Here is a 15,422-nt window from a genome sequence, read left to right as displayed (position 1 = left end):
CAACAATCTTTTTCCATACATATTCAACCACCTTGACTTAGCTGACCATGGAAATGTTTATCATTCTTTTGGTAACCAGGAACAGACACTGTAGAACAAGACAAGAGTTCACATGCTAACAGTTCAGTAACAGTGCATCGGTGCTTTGAGCTAAATGCTAACGTCACCATGCTAACATGCTCACAAAGGCAATGCCAACACGCTGATGTTTAGCAGGTATAATGTTAACCCATGTTCTACATTTTAGTTTCACATAATAGCATGCTAACATTTGATAATTAACTGAACACAAAGCACAGCCGAGGCTGATGGGAATGTTTTTTTAGTTTTTGTAGGTATGCGGTCATAAATTAAAGCTTAAGGATTCATCCTGTGATGAAAATCTTTGCACCAAGACTTGTGCCATTCCAATATATATAGGACATGTCACCAGCTAAGTGAAAATTCCGACCTGCTCTTGGCTCTAGATGAAGAGTCAGAAGATTAAAGTCAGTCTGGAGTAAATTGATTGCAAAACATAAAATGTGAGGAGAGTTACCAGCCAAAAAAATGTTGCAGTTATAGTTTTTTCATCAGTGTGAAGTTCAAACATAATGAAGGCTATGTGTTAACTACTAAAAATAATTTGTGAAATAGTTGTAGGTGAATTTAATTTTAGGCAACGTTCATTTCTATTTGTTTCAGCAGATGTAGATTGAAAAATTTAATTTAAACCTACATTTTCTTTCAAGGCTTCTTTGAATTTCCCCTATGGAGGATCAATCAAGTCAAATCTTAGTTAGTTTAGTTTAATAGATACTTTATTTATCCCAAGGGAAATTCAGGCATCCAGCAGCATTTACAAACATACATACATTAAACATACATCAATCCTACATAAAATAAAAATACAAAATTAAATTAAATATTAAACTATAACTATAAAAACTAGCTTATGACAGTGCAAAACGGGAACGGTGCAAAATGGATGTGCAAATGAAGGTAGAAATAAATTGTCCTTTTCTATTGTCCTCCCTGCCTTTACTAGGAGCTGTTGTACAGTCTGATGGCCAAGGGGACGAAAGAGTTTTTCAGTCTGTTGGTGGAACTGGACTGGGACAGCTTCTTCTATCCTTCATAAAATCTCTGAAACATGATCACTTTCTGTCCTGATTTCTGCATGAGTGCAGTGAATTTAGGCCTGTACCTGGTGCTTGACCAAAACATGCTTTCACTGGTGGGCCCTCCTTTGTTTATTTTTGCCCTCTGCACTGACCTTTACCCCTCTCCCCACCCCACTGCTGCCAGTTACGACACCTTTTGTTTGGAGTTTACATCTGGTGGAGGAACAGCATGACCCTGCATTGTTTTGTTCTCGTGCTAACTGTCTTTCTCAGTGAAGAACAAGGAAAGAGAAACGGAAAAAAAGGAGGAAGATGTTTGCAAAGTCATGAACATGTTGGCGCTGTTGACCTACATTAGTGCCGCAGTTGTTTGGATGTATATTAGGCCTTGTTTTGTTTATCGTCTTCCCAGCTTTGTTTGATTTCTGGACTGGACTGTAACCAAATCACAATGAGGTGTGATTTGTGGATCCACCGACATCCCTCTGGACAGCATACAGATCTGTCTTAATTGTTTGCTAAGCGTATTATGAGAATGGCAGGAATGTGGCGTGTGTGATATTGTCTGTTATTAGAGATGAATATTTGCCCTAAGTAAAGAGAAAAGCAGCCACCTCATCCCATAGAGACACATTCTCTGGGTATTTACAGTTGGCCCTGGCATTCATAACCTCTGGCTGAACATCTTTCCTGTGGTGAAACAATACCAGACACTGACGGGCCTCACCAGAGAAGGAGCTGGCACGCTGCAGTCAGACTCAAAAGGTCAGTCAGCCAAAAGGTCTCCACATTAACAACCCAGACCAACACATTCTGGACTGCTATGAAAGCAAACACTGGAAAGTAGGGGATTGGTTTTTGCATGTGGGTCAGTGTCTTTTAGCTGCATGATGGGAGAAGTTGTCATGTCTATTTGGCAGCTTTGACACCTGCAAAAATATTCAACACTGTAAAAGTGTTTGTTGGAACAAGACTGAAAATGAGGACACTGAGTTTTGGTGGTAAGAGTCCTTGTATTCTGTCTTTTGAAAGTCTTCATATCAAAGTGATAAAAAAAATTGAGTAACAAATACTCTGCAGTTTCGAAAGATTTAATTCTTTTCTTTTTTATGTAGTTTGAACTTTTAATACAGGTGTTTGAGGTGAAGTAATGAAAAAAATTTCAGCAGTGATACTGTGACATAGAAGCAGTATTTTTAGCCATGATTTGAAGAATAATATACAGCGTTAACAGGTGAAATGTGGATTATGTTTAGAACTCATTTTCTTTGTGGATTTCTGCTGTGAAAATGTGTAATTGATTACATGTGGTGCAACCAACATACTATTACAAAGCCACAAATCAACCTTACATGGGACCAATGTTTGATTAAAAAAAACACATCCATATAGGGATGTAATTAACCTTTTGAATTAAATAGTTTGGTATGTGCATCTAAATAATCATGCCATGAGGTCTCTTGTTATGATCTCACTGTCAGTGGGAGGATTTTAAGATTTTATATTTCATATTTCACACTTCTTACGGCTACGCATTCTGGAGAGGACTTGAAAAGCGTGTGATGGGTGTTTGAAAATAGCCAGCCCTGTGTTTATGAATCTGGACAGACAGACTTCAAAGGTCTTGATCACAGAAATCACAGAAAGTCTGCTCATGCACTCCAAAGGATTCTTGCAAAAACAGCTGGCACAGAACAGATGTGGATCTAGATCCAGGCTAATCTCCTCAATCTGCAAAAGATACAACCTCTCTCAAGACGGAGCCGGTCTGCTCTATAAACTTGGTCCCATTCTACATGAATCGATCTGCACCACCCATTAGTGACATTATGGTGCTCTCCACATCCTAAACAGGCCACTTCCACCTCGACTGTACCCCTACAGCAGAGCAACCAGGTGAAATCAAAATGGTTTCCACATGTGCTCAACATTGCCTGATGATGTATGGCTCGCGAGTGCTGGCTAATGAGCTGCTCCAAGCATTGGGGTCATCTAGTGGAAAGGGTTTGCAGACTGAGCCTTAATCCCACAGTTAGTGGACAAGCTAAACAAAGCCTCATCTAAGGGAGGTAATGTTCCAACAGCTTTTCCTGTTGTAAGTCACCCTCCATTGAAGTCCACTGAAAGAGGATGTTAGGTCCGATAGCTCTCTCTGATTTATCCTCGTCCCCCAGTAGGAAGAGAAAAGTCTCATCACCTGTCCTGTTGCGGAGGTGCTGAGGAGGGTAAGTGGCCCTGTGACAGGTGCTATTGTCCCCTTAGGCATGGAAGTCTGGCCTTCCTTTGTGATTGTCCCTCAACAGGAGACACATATCCATGTAGGGTTTTCAGCCTGTAGGAACACGTATGGGTTCACTCTTACCTTGTGTAGCAGCTTGGCTTTTTGAAGAGCACGGTGGTCGGATGTGGTTGTCAACATCTATCCTGTCCCAAAACATGAGACTAAGTGGACGTGCCCTGTATTAACGTGGAGCGAGGAGATGTGGCGCAGTTTGCTCGTCTCTTGTTTGTTCCAAATTAGGCTCACACAACGAGATCTGTCATGTTGATTTAAACTTCAAAATATATTATGGAGTGGAGCTGTGCATACTCAAATGGTTTCTGGTATTTAAGGCAGCAAGCAATCATTATGATATAATTTAAACGTGTGGTATAGTTAAAAATGGTTCAGATTTGAATTAATGGAGACTCACAACTGTTTGGAGCAGCCATGTGTTCACCAAACGTTGCTCCAGTTAATGAGGGTTGGAGTGCAGCAGTTTGCCGCTGCGCCAAAAGCTTTTTGCACCCATGTGCCAAAGGGCCAGTCGCCTTTTTGATGAAGACAGTAACAATTAAATATTAACTGTGCCAAGATGTGAGTTGTAATTTAACCAGTGTCCAAATGACCATGAAACCACAGGTCATGGGTTAAAGTCGAAGGTACAGATACGATTCTTTAATGTCTGACAGTTTCATTTGCTGGGGCTTCGTTTGAAATTCCAGCCATTTGTCACATCAGGATTCACGACTAGTTCCATTGAGAAAATGATTCTCTCAAATAAGATTGCATCCCAAGGGAAACTAATTTATAGTTGTTTCAAATATGTACTGTATGTATTTGCCCCAGCAAATGGTTTGTGTTATCTTGTTCAGCTCCAACATGTGGATATGAAGATTTCATCAGGCTTTTGCCAGCACTGTGTGCAACTTTGCAAGAGCGCAGCGCACTCACAGATCTTTGATTCTTCTCTTTGGCAAATGTCACCCTGATTCTGGCAGACAGTGAGCTGCAATGTTTCATGGCTGTCAGTCACAGAGGTGGTCTTTGTTTTTAAGCCTCAAAGAAGGGGGATTTTCCCAGTGCCATCAGCCTTAATTGAAATCACATTGTCCTCTGCTATTGGCTCATGGTGACATTTGGAGTCTTAAACTGAATTTAACTTTGATTAGCCTGGGTCTTTGGATTCAGTTGCCTGTTGTCCTCTGCTCTTTGATCTGGTAGTTCTCTTGCAGGAGGTTTTAGTGCCCCCCCCCCCAATCAACAGTTGGTGGACCAGTCCAGACTTCCCTGAGGGGTGCATAGAGAGAGGAGATCATTCAGGGGTAAGACTGAGTGGGGGGAAAAACAGGGCCAGATAGGCAGACACAGTCTGGCTCCAGCCATGGATAACCCCAGGGTACTCCCATATCGAATGTCACAGGGTCATTAAATCAAGGAGCCTCCATTAAACTACACACAACAGCTTTTCACACCAGGGTCCAACACACGGACACCCTTCATGTGACCATTACAGGGACCATTGGCCATTGCGCAGTTGTTGACATAAAGGGGAAGTTTGACAAACCTTGAGGGCAGTGTTAAAAACACAAAACACTCTGCTGCATGACTAGTGGCTTAATTGTGCAGTGCATTGTGTAGATCACGTAGTGCAGTGATCACAGGGCACTTTGCCATCCGACATGAGTCAAGGCTGACGGAACATGGTCCAAACACAACAGACAAGAGGATGCACTGCAGATAAAAGACCGATAGTTACAAATTGGAAGGACGCGGATCGGCTAAAAGAGCGACATGTGGCTTTAAACATTCCTTGAGACGACCTCCACGGAGGGAGCTTCATGTTATCTTATTGAAGATTACCATGACAAACAACAAGGACATTGTTCAAGACCATCCCCAGAATCTTGAGACTCACTCCTAAAGAAACATAAATGGTCCATGTTTCCTAATGTTTTACTTACATTTATTTTCTCCCATTTCTTTTCATCTTGTTTGAATATTCAATGGTGTATATGTAAAATATACAGCCTAATTTTTCTAATTTCAGTGGAAACATTTCTCAAGGGCACCACACAAATGTGCATTGTGGAAATTTGCATGACTATTTCTCTTATATCTGTATGTGAATAATGTTGAAGAATCCACCTCCCGGCAGGAGCTGAAAATAACCAATCAGTAACCAATAGCAGGAATGCCCAACATGTTTTTGAGATTTTAGAAAAATGCAAATTGGCTCCTTTTGCAAGAATCTGTCTGACCTATTTCTCTCCAGCTTCTGCCACTTCAAATTGCAGTCGCAAACTTAGAACAAAACCCCCCCAAAAAGAGCTCAATAGAGCTCTATTGACAAATAAATCTCCAGCAACCGCTGGTCTAGTGTTTCCTTGTCTCTAACCAAATTGATTCCCATTGAAACTATGTGTGCTAAAAATCCAAATTCACAGATTCTCAAGGGCCAAACAGTCCAGGATAGGCCTTGGTTGGAGACCCGGGACCTTTATGCCCTCAGAGCAATGGCAAATGGGGCTTGACCTCCATCTCTGCCTTTTGGCCGAGACCTCCCACTCACAGGTTGTTTTCAAAGGTCACAAGTCTGTTTTGGTCAGTGTCTTCTGTCATTTTGTGTGAAAGCTTTGCACTAATTGACCCCTTGGTGCCTTTGGAGTCACGGAGGATCCTCTTTTTCTTGGTTCATACCTATCACTTATAAAAACATCGACACATTTGTCGCCTTGAACAGGGGTACAAGTGTAATGTAATTTTGAGATGTTTCACAAAAAACATTTGGTTTGACAGCACTATGTTTCACCAGCCCATCAATGTTTAATTGATGAGTCATGCTGTCAAGTAAAAATATAGGGAATCAAGAACAAAATTTGCTGTGAGACAAGTAGCATTGTGTTTACCGATAGCACTACAAGATAACTGCTAACTGCTAAGAGATTAGCTGTGGCAAAAAAACCCACACCATGGTAACTTCAAATCTGTTTGTCCTCTTCTCTTGTTATTCTTAACCCTTCTGCTGCTCCTTTTATCAGGTGGAGGTTTCTGTGTTGTCTCCAGGGACAAAGCATTAACAACGAAGACGCTATAAACAGGAAGCAGAGGCGCTCTCTGGTTTCATCTCATTGCTCCCAGGAAGAGGCAGCCCCATTTCACCGATTGACACAAACCAGAACACACACAGTGACACACACACACACGCGCACACACACACACACCAAACAAAATAGTCCTCAGCATCTGTCAAGTATCAGGCTTTATTTACCCACCTTGACACCTTAATCCTCAGCTTGTCGACACGTCGAGTGGAAATTTACCTCCAGTTTTACAGTGGCTCAACTGAGAGCATTGATGTGGCCTGAAAAAGTCCAAGAATTCCTAATCCTATTTGAAAGAGGTGGGACGTGGCTTTGAGAAATACTTCCTGTGTAAGGACTTTTTGTTTTGATCAGAATTTTTGTGAAAGAGAGGAACATCATTGGAAAGCTGATGATTCATGCCATTCTGTTGTTACTTCACTTCCTTGTTGACTGTAAGTCCCAGGACTGGTGTTTTCTTTTTGATTCCCTGATATTATGGTATCAGGAACAACCTGAGTCATCATCTTTGGGAAAAGCTGCTTTTTCAAGATATTTTAAGTCCATAACATTGGGAAATCCCATGGAAATAAGATTCCACAGATTTCGATAACATACCCCAAATTAATTATTTCACTTTGGAAAATAACAAATGGCGGATTGAATGCCTTTCTCTTTTTTCTGAGAGGAATTTTTCTCTCTCTCTCTACCAAGCCCCATCTCCTCAGCTTCTATCGCTTGGACAAACACACACCCACATGCAGATGAGGATCATCAGAGTAGGAGTCCAACCTGACTGACCTGAAGCGGTGTCAGCAGGCGATGGACAAATCGAGGACGGGGCGGGAAAAAAAGCGAAAAGAAGGGAGAGGGATGAAAAGAGATAAGAAGAGGAGTGTTTGTGTTGGCCCGCGAGTTTTACTTGACGTCTGCATGATTATGGGTTTGGGCCCTGCATGCGTCGGTGTTGGTCATGTTAAAGTGTATCAGCTCAGCTGGTACGTGCCCTCCTCTACGTACCTGCACCGTGCTACTTAACATGTGAGTCGGTGTTCGCAGGTCACTGTTAACCGCGCTGATAATGTTGAATGATGAAGTGCCTGTAACTGACAGACTCTTGTGGGCTGTAGTGAGCGCTACTGTCAGGCTTCGGTAAACTGTGGAATGATGACTCATAACTCTCCTGATTGAGGCTGACTATCTGAAGGGGTGGTTCTGTGATTCTTTCTCTTACTTTCATTTCCTCAGTCTTTTAAGAGAAAGGGTGACAAGTATGCGAGCATATTTGACATGGCACCCACTTCTTATGTAATTCAATTTCAGATGGATTGCAGCTGCTGTATTTCATATTTTTTCCCCACAGTTCATTCTGGATTTAGCTTCATACTGTATCTTTGGTTGTCATTAACATTTGTGTTAATTTGTACAGTGACTTGAAGGTCTTCAGTGGACAGATACTTTTTTCTTTTCTTTCAATCTGAGGTGTTGCTCATCAATAATTTCCCATCTGATGGTGCCTGTGATAGGACTTGGGCTCTTATTACATTGTGTGTACACGGACTGAGTTACCTAAGCAGGGACATTGGAAGCTTTGGAGGAAAACACAGTGGCTCAGGACTGTAGGTCAAAAAATACTTTTGCTGAGAACTCACATGGACCTGGAGTCTGTTCCGAGAAGCAGGTTTTACCGAATCATCTGGATAACTTTGCTAAGTGAAGGAATCCCTGTTAAAGGTTTGAGTATCCAGGTTTGACCTTTACACAGTAAACTTTCTTTTTGTTACAGGGCACTGGAGTTGTCTTCTAAAGTAAAACCTGTGAATATTTATTCAAAAATATCATCTATTTTCATTCACTTGTAACAGCAACAATTAGGATTTTTCTGGTGAGCAATGGAAGCATTAAACAAGTTACTAGAGCTGCTCTCAGACATGCACTGTCCGGAAGTCAGGAAGTCCGGACATTTTCTCTATATTTTTCGGAGAGGCTGAATGTGAGAACACAAAAGTCTGTTAATGTTGCTCCAAACCTTTTTTTGGAATTTTTCCTGCCAACCCCCTTGTAAAATTTCCGTTTTCTGTGAGAATACGGCAGGAAAATTCACAGTGAGCGAGTGGGCGAGTTGATGACTGCAAACACAAACACTGCTTTCCGCAGCGGAATTATCATGATGTGGTGTCCTACCCAGACGCCCCAGAGTGTTCCGGAAATGTTCCTGTTGGTGTGAACTCGTCTGACTCAGACTTCTGCGCTTGCCATATGTGAAAGGGAAACTCTGTAAAAATGTGCAGATGCAAATGATTTTTTTATGTCTATAAAACAGTTGTTGTTTGCCAGCAATTCTTCAAAATCCTGTAATCGGAAAAGGTTTGTTTTGTCCCACAGGGTGATTCACGGTCATGTACTTTAATGTCCATGCGTGTATGCTGTGCTGCTATGCCAAATGGCCTGACCTTATATAAGTCATTATGAATAAATGATAACGCACAGAGATTCAATCTTGCCTAGAGCTCAGCAAAAGCCTCGTACATACAGTATGCAGGAATCTCCCCTGTTATATTACAAACATAGGCCATTAAAATGTGTAATTGCTGCCTTTTCTTTTTGTTGTGGATGGTATTTATGTGTAAATGGGTGCCGACATCAAATACATTTTCTCACACACACACACACACACACACACACACACTCCACCCATCCAGGAACACACACATGCACACAAACCACATCACACGGCCCCATTTGCTTTTCCTCAATATTAGTTACTGCGGTTCAAGTTTTAGCTTAAACGAGGACCATGACATGATTCTTTGTTTCTCTGTCTCAACCCCCCCAGTTCCTTATGATCGCTGACGTGGAGAAACTCCACAATCTCTCACTTTTTTCCCCCCGTCTTCCAAAAAAGCCCAGCACAATTGTTATTTGTTTCTGTCATCTTCCCTTGTTGTTATTGTTGCTGCTGCGGCCCAGAGACTCGGGACAATGAGTCTCTTCATCCAGAGGAGGCCCTGTGAGCGTGTGTCTTCTTAGACGAGACGCAGACGATGAGGTCAAGACAAAAGAAGGGCTCCTGTGTTGCTGCCGTGGAGATTGAACACATCTGGGTGAGCCCCTCAAAAGGCCTTTTCTTAAGTTTTTATGATTTTATGAGCACCTGTCTTGTCAGAATTAACTTTCACACACACACACTTTGGTGATTAGATATTTCACACAGCAGCCCCTTCACTGGAACTTTTAATCATCTACTTTCCTCCATCCACTTTGAGTCATCTGACAGGGCTCCAGTCACAAACCGGTTTCCTTCTCCTACCTTTAGGCTAACATTTCCTCTATTTCGTACCAGACTGAGTTCCTGTCAACATTATTGTTTTCCGTGCAGACTCATGTAGTAGATGACGTCTCCTCTTGGAATCCATCAGTGGGCAGAGCTGATTACAGAGAAGTGTTTGTCTTTTTTGTCGTTCCCCTGGTCACCAACAAGTCTGGGCATTGTGAGTCGCTGTGACTCAAAAATAAAACTCAACCCAATGTCGTTGAGAAAAAAAGCTTCATCATGTGCAAGTGTAGCACTTTATAATGCCTGTTGTGGTTGACAGTTGAATTTGCTGTAGCTTGGGCTTCGCAGTGATGCTTTGTGCTGCTGCTTACATCAAGTTAAGATGAGATGCCAGATGTGCCTTCAGCATCTCTCTTCCAGCCAGTCGGAGGTGGTGAACCGTACAGTGTCCTTTCCTGTGCCCTACTGTGAGAAATGTGAGGTCCACATCATATGCCACAAAGCATTTAAGCATTTTCCATTATGCATAGGCAAGCTCCGAATCTTTATTTCCTCCACATTCGCATATTTCTGGGTCTGAATATCTTGTACTGATGTTGTTTTCTCGCAAGAATTTCTAATATCTTCTGGATTTTGATATGCAGATCCATTTCCCTACCCCGCAATCATGCAGAGTTCAGCCCATGCCTGAAAGTTCCCACCCACCTCTCTCTGTTTACACACTGGGCTTTGTGGTTTTGGGTTTGCCCCAGACTGCAAGTCTGTGGTCAGCCACAACTTGGACTTACCGAATGAAACAGGAGCTCAGTTTCGCTCTAGTCAGGTTACGTAGCACCTACTTTGTGGAAGCCGAATGCATTCGCCTGAGGGGGGGGGGGGAAATTATATTTTGCCCTCTTTATCTTGTTATTCAGTTAACAAGATAATAAACTTAGTTAATGAATTAAGAAAAACAAGAGCAGAATTTTGAGTAAATAAAAAGTGCTCCGTTATTAGTATATTAGTTATTATTATCTTCTTAATTGAAAAAAAAGGATATTTTTTTATTGAAATTCTAAGACAAACTTGTTAGGAAAAAACGCATTTTTCTCTCAAATGAATGCATTACACTTCCATACCTACGTATAATGTCATCACATTTACACAGACATGTGAGTAAAATGCGGCTTGTTCTCATCCTGGACTGACTCTTAGTAAAAATACGCAGAGGAAGAGTCTGGTCCAACTCCATCAGCTTCAGAATGCTCTCAGACTGAGGCTCTGTGGTGCCTTCCCCCCGAATGAGGGGTTAGGGCTGGGCTAGAGCTTCACAGAGCCCTGGGGGTAGGTGAGTTCTCTTAAGTTTTCTAATGCAATATTCAAATCCAGCCGCTGCTGTAAAAAGCTGTCCTGTCTCATCACCGTCCACGCTGAGTCACGCTCGCCACACAGCCTCCGCAGCCTCTTGACATTCTCTGTGCCGCTCCAGGGCAGCGGGGGCGAGAACGCATGCAGGAGCATGGGGCAATCACACATGCGTGTGCTTTTAGGCAAACACAAGCACGCAGACACCCACTTCATGCACCTACACAAGCTCAAGTGAATGCATGCCTCATGCTGAACATTTTATTTACAATTACCTGAAAGAGTTTTCCTTTCAATTAGTGGTTTATTAACTTAGATGAGTTAATATTCATTGCATGTGGTCAAAATGAGACTACTTTTACAGTGCACATTTGGAGGCACACTTTAAAATGTAAAGAACACCCGGTTCAATCTGTCAAAATGGCATTGTCCTTAATCTAAAGCTCTGACATGAAGATGTTCCTGGAGGGGAGTTTGGTGGGAAGAAAGTCAAACAAAATGATTGTAAGTTCTTGAGCTTGGAGATTTATTCATGACCTTGGACACATACATATGTAGATATCCTAAACACAAGGTCAACTACCCAACTAATTAACGATTCCTGAGACTATTGAATGTAGCCTAGCTGTGATGGCCCGCTAGGACCAAGATGTCTTTTGGACCTTTGTGAAAGACTTTCTGAACTCTTTCTTTTGTAACTTTTTGGACTTTATTGTGTATTATTTCTGTGACTGCCCTTCCTTGTGTCTCTGTTTATGTAAAGTTACTTTCTTGTGTTCCCTTTTGTTTTGTTCATCTTGAGTTTTGTATTCCCTGTTTTATTTTGTAATTCATTTCCTGTGCTCCCGTGTCTGGTTTTCTGTTACTTCACATTTCTTGTGATTCCCTGTGACCATCTCCACCTGTTCCCAGTGTATCTCACCTGTGTCTTGTTACCTGTGCCCTCTTGTGTGTATATAGTCTTTGTGCCTCCCTTTGTTCTTGTTGGATCGTCTGTTAATCCCTGTGTAGCCATGCCTTATTTCACCTCGGTGCTTGTTGTCCACGTCGCTTTGTGGAAGTATTGGATTTTGTTTATTTTTTACCAGTAAAAGAATGAAAGGTCGGTTTTGTGTTGCTTTTTATTAATTCCCTTTTCATACCTGCATTCTGGGTCCTGCTTAGCCTGGCATCGCCAGACCAACTCACATTGGTGAATGGGTGGAGAGTGTGACGAGTGACACGACCAGGAAGGTCAAACGCTGTAATGCAGTTGTTTTCTCTTCTTTTAAGAGTAAATATACCATCCACTTTGTTTAATGCTGTCGTAATAGCGGATTTTAACAGAACTCTCCACACTGGCAGCCATCTTGGTTGTGAACGAAAATGCCTCGGTGTCGTTCCTCTTTAAGACGTTGTACCACAACCCATGTATTTTCGATAAATGGTTGCGACATGGGCCCAAACTGTCTAAGGACAGATACATCGAATAAACATGAGCTCGCTGCTTGGTTGGTGTCCAGGTTAGCTGGTGCCATCTTCAGCTGAACGAGAGGTATCATCACATGACAAGAGTGACATGATCAAATGAAGGAAATTTGGTCTCTCGTATGATCCCTCCACTTACGGACAGAGGCTGCGGGAACAGCTGACTAACGGGATCTTGCGTTTAATAACAGAATAGCTCCCCAGGAAATATAATTCAGGCATACAGTATGGAGGACAGAGGTAGAAAGAAAGCCAGGAAGGATGTGGCCTTTCCTGTGCTGCGCTGGCTCACTCTTCCTGCCTAGGTCCATGTACTATATATGTTCACAGGCAGGGTTACACTATTTCACATGACCTCTCGCTCATAAACCAAGTCATCAGGCTGTAGCAGTTGAGTCGATAAACCAGTTTTAGCCATGCCCCAATATCTCCCATGGCTGCCTTTAGTACGGACGTGCTGTCTCCCAGAAATAGCGCCCTGCATATTTTGTGAGGACGTATATATTTTTGTCGCTCCTACGCTGAAAATGGGGTGAAGATGGAGTTTTGTGACTCTTTCTCTGCAGCGGGCTGCTCCGTTTATAGACTCAGTGGTCACCGTGTTCCTCTCATGTGGTTTCCCTGCGGGCCACTGTGGCAGTGAACTCTGGCGTTGACTCGCAACCCTGAGCTGGTTGTGTGACACTAAGCGGACAAACGTTGGACTGATTAGAGAGGGTGACAGAGCACGGTGACATGTTTAGCAGAGTTTATCCGAGAGTAAAAGCGCTGACACAATGGCGCGGGACGGTCTGTGAGTAGGCAACACACACATTCAGTCAGAGCGATTTTGGAGAAAGCTTGTTTCTCTCTTTGTTGTTGTTGTGATTTTAATGCTCCGGCCTGGGCCGCGAACCCCCGATAGTGGAGTCCGACGCACTAATTACTAGACCAATACACGTTTTGAGTTGCACCACAACCCGCCAGCACGTTTCTTAAGTTGTCGATGAGTGATGTCTACAAACTGCACTCGAAGTGTTGTGTGGTGCGGTACGCACCATTTTTTGGTTTTCGATTTACAGAGCCTGGGCTGCGCAGAAAACCCTTTTTTTGCCCCGGATCACACACAAAACGGACGGTGAGGAAATATTGGCAGATTTTTACAAAACGTGTATTGCTTTAGAATCGCTTACTGCCCCTTTAATGTCTGTATTCAGTTTCACTATTCACAAACTCTCAGAAGGAATCACCCTGTGTGGACAAAATGGCACAGTGAGGCGAGTCCAAATGACGGGTTATTCCGTTTAATAATACATGAAAGAGGAACTTCTTGCGGTGGTAAATTATACATGAATACTGCGGTGGTGAATTACAGAGCTGCCATGTCAAGGTACATGCTGGAACATCTCCCCCTGGCTGGCTGCACCTAGCTGAGAGGATGATTTGTGTTCACGCTCAAAGATTGTGAGAGTGAAGGTTGAGTCAGAACATGGTTAAACACTAACAACTTTGTGAGTGGCGTAACGTGTGTGTGTGTGTGTGTGTGTGTGTGTGTGTGTGTGTGTGTGTGTGTGTGTGTGTGTGTGTGTGTGTGTGTGTGTGTGTGTGTGTGTGTGTGTGTGTGTGTGTGTGTGTGTGTGTGTTGGTGTGTGTGGGTGGTTTGAGTGTGGCTCTGGGGAGTTTCAAGAGGGTAGCAGATAATGTTCAGTGTGTGCATGTGTTTGGATAAGACCATGAGAAAATTGATGCTCGTTTTTGTCTTACACTCTGTATTCTTAACTTAGGTTTCTCACTGATATACAGCTCATATCTCAACTGGCCTTGGCTGGTGCAGCCTGAGGTAAGACACACACTGTCACCTTCTCATTCATCCCCTTCATGATGAAATCATAACTCCGTCAGATGTTCACTAGCCAACACCACTTTGGGATAAATGGGGCCCTCTGCAGGTCAAGTAAAAAGAAAGAAAATCAAGTTTGACAAACTGTGGAATATAACAAACTAAACAAACCACTGGTAAAACAAATTAATAAAAAAATCTGTGCTATTTTTAGATTTTCAAATATATATACATAAACAGTTATGTTAACATGCAGTCTGCTCCCAAATGCACTGAGCGTATCCCTGAGGTCTAGAATTATATTCAACTGAATTTTGTGAATTGATAAAACACTATGATCATATTAACATGAGGTAATTATACTTTAACCATTGCCCAGCAATAAATAAACAAATTATAAAACTACGTCTTACAAATCGAACATGTTCTGGTGTTCCAAATTTCGTTTTTTAAGGGCTCTGTCAGATGTTGTGAGTTTGAACAAATATGTCCAGATGTGCAGTTTGGCTTCCAGCATAGTGGAGAGAGTCAGCCCTTAATTTACACTCGAGCCTCTAAAGAGGAAACAATAAAAACAGCAATTTCTGGGCGATGGTGACAGGAGACAAAGGAGTGTAATGGTGGTGTGTGTGTGCGTGCGTGCGTGCGTGCGTGCGTGTGTGCGTGCGTGCGTGTGTGTGAGAGAGACACACAGACAATGCTAGCTGCCAATGGTCATTCATGACACTCTGCTAAAGTGGGACTAATGAGAAAAACACAGTTTGACGAGGGCTTGAGAATGAGTTGCCACTGGTGATAATCTGGATATCAACTTTTACTGAGAGAGCTCCTGATCTCGTCTTGCTGTTGGAGAGCTCCCTCTGCAGACTCGGACGGAGGAGGCTTCAAGTTCCTGAGAGACATTCAAGATAGTAGTTTTTGTATATCGCAGGCCAGTGGAAACAAGTTGTGTCATGGTAACGTTTGTGAAAGCAGATGTTTGAGAGCACGTTTGTTATGGTGTCAGCCGGTGGTGGCGAGCCGCATGCGGCTCTTTGGCTGCTTCTGGGCGTCTCGTGGTTCTATTGGT

This window comes from Scophthalmus maximus, chromosome 1 (genome assembly GCF_022379125.1).
Source record: "Scophthalmus maximus strain ysfricsl-2021 chromosome 1, ASM2237912v1, whole genome shotgun sequence".
NCBI lineage: Eukaryota > Metazoa > Chordata > Actinopteri > Pleuronectiformes > Scophthalmidae > Scophthalmus > Scophthalmus maximus.
This window is presented reverse-complemented; position numbering follows the sequence as displayed.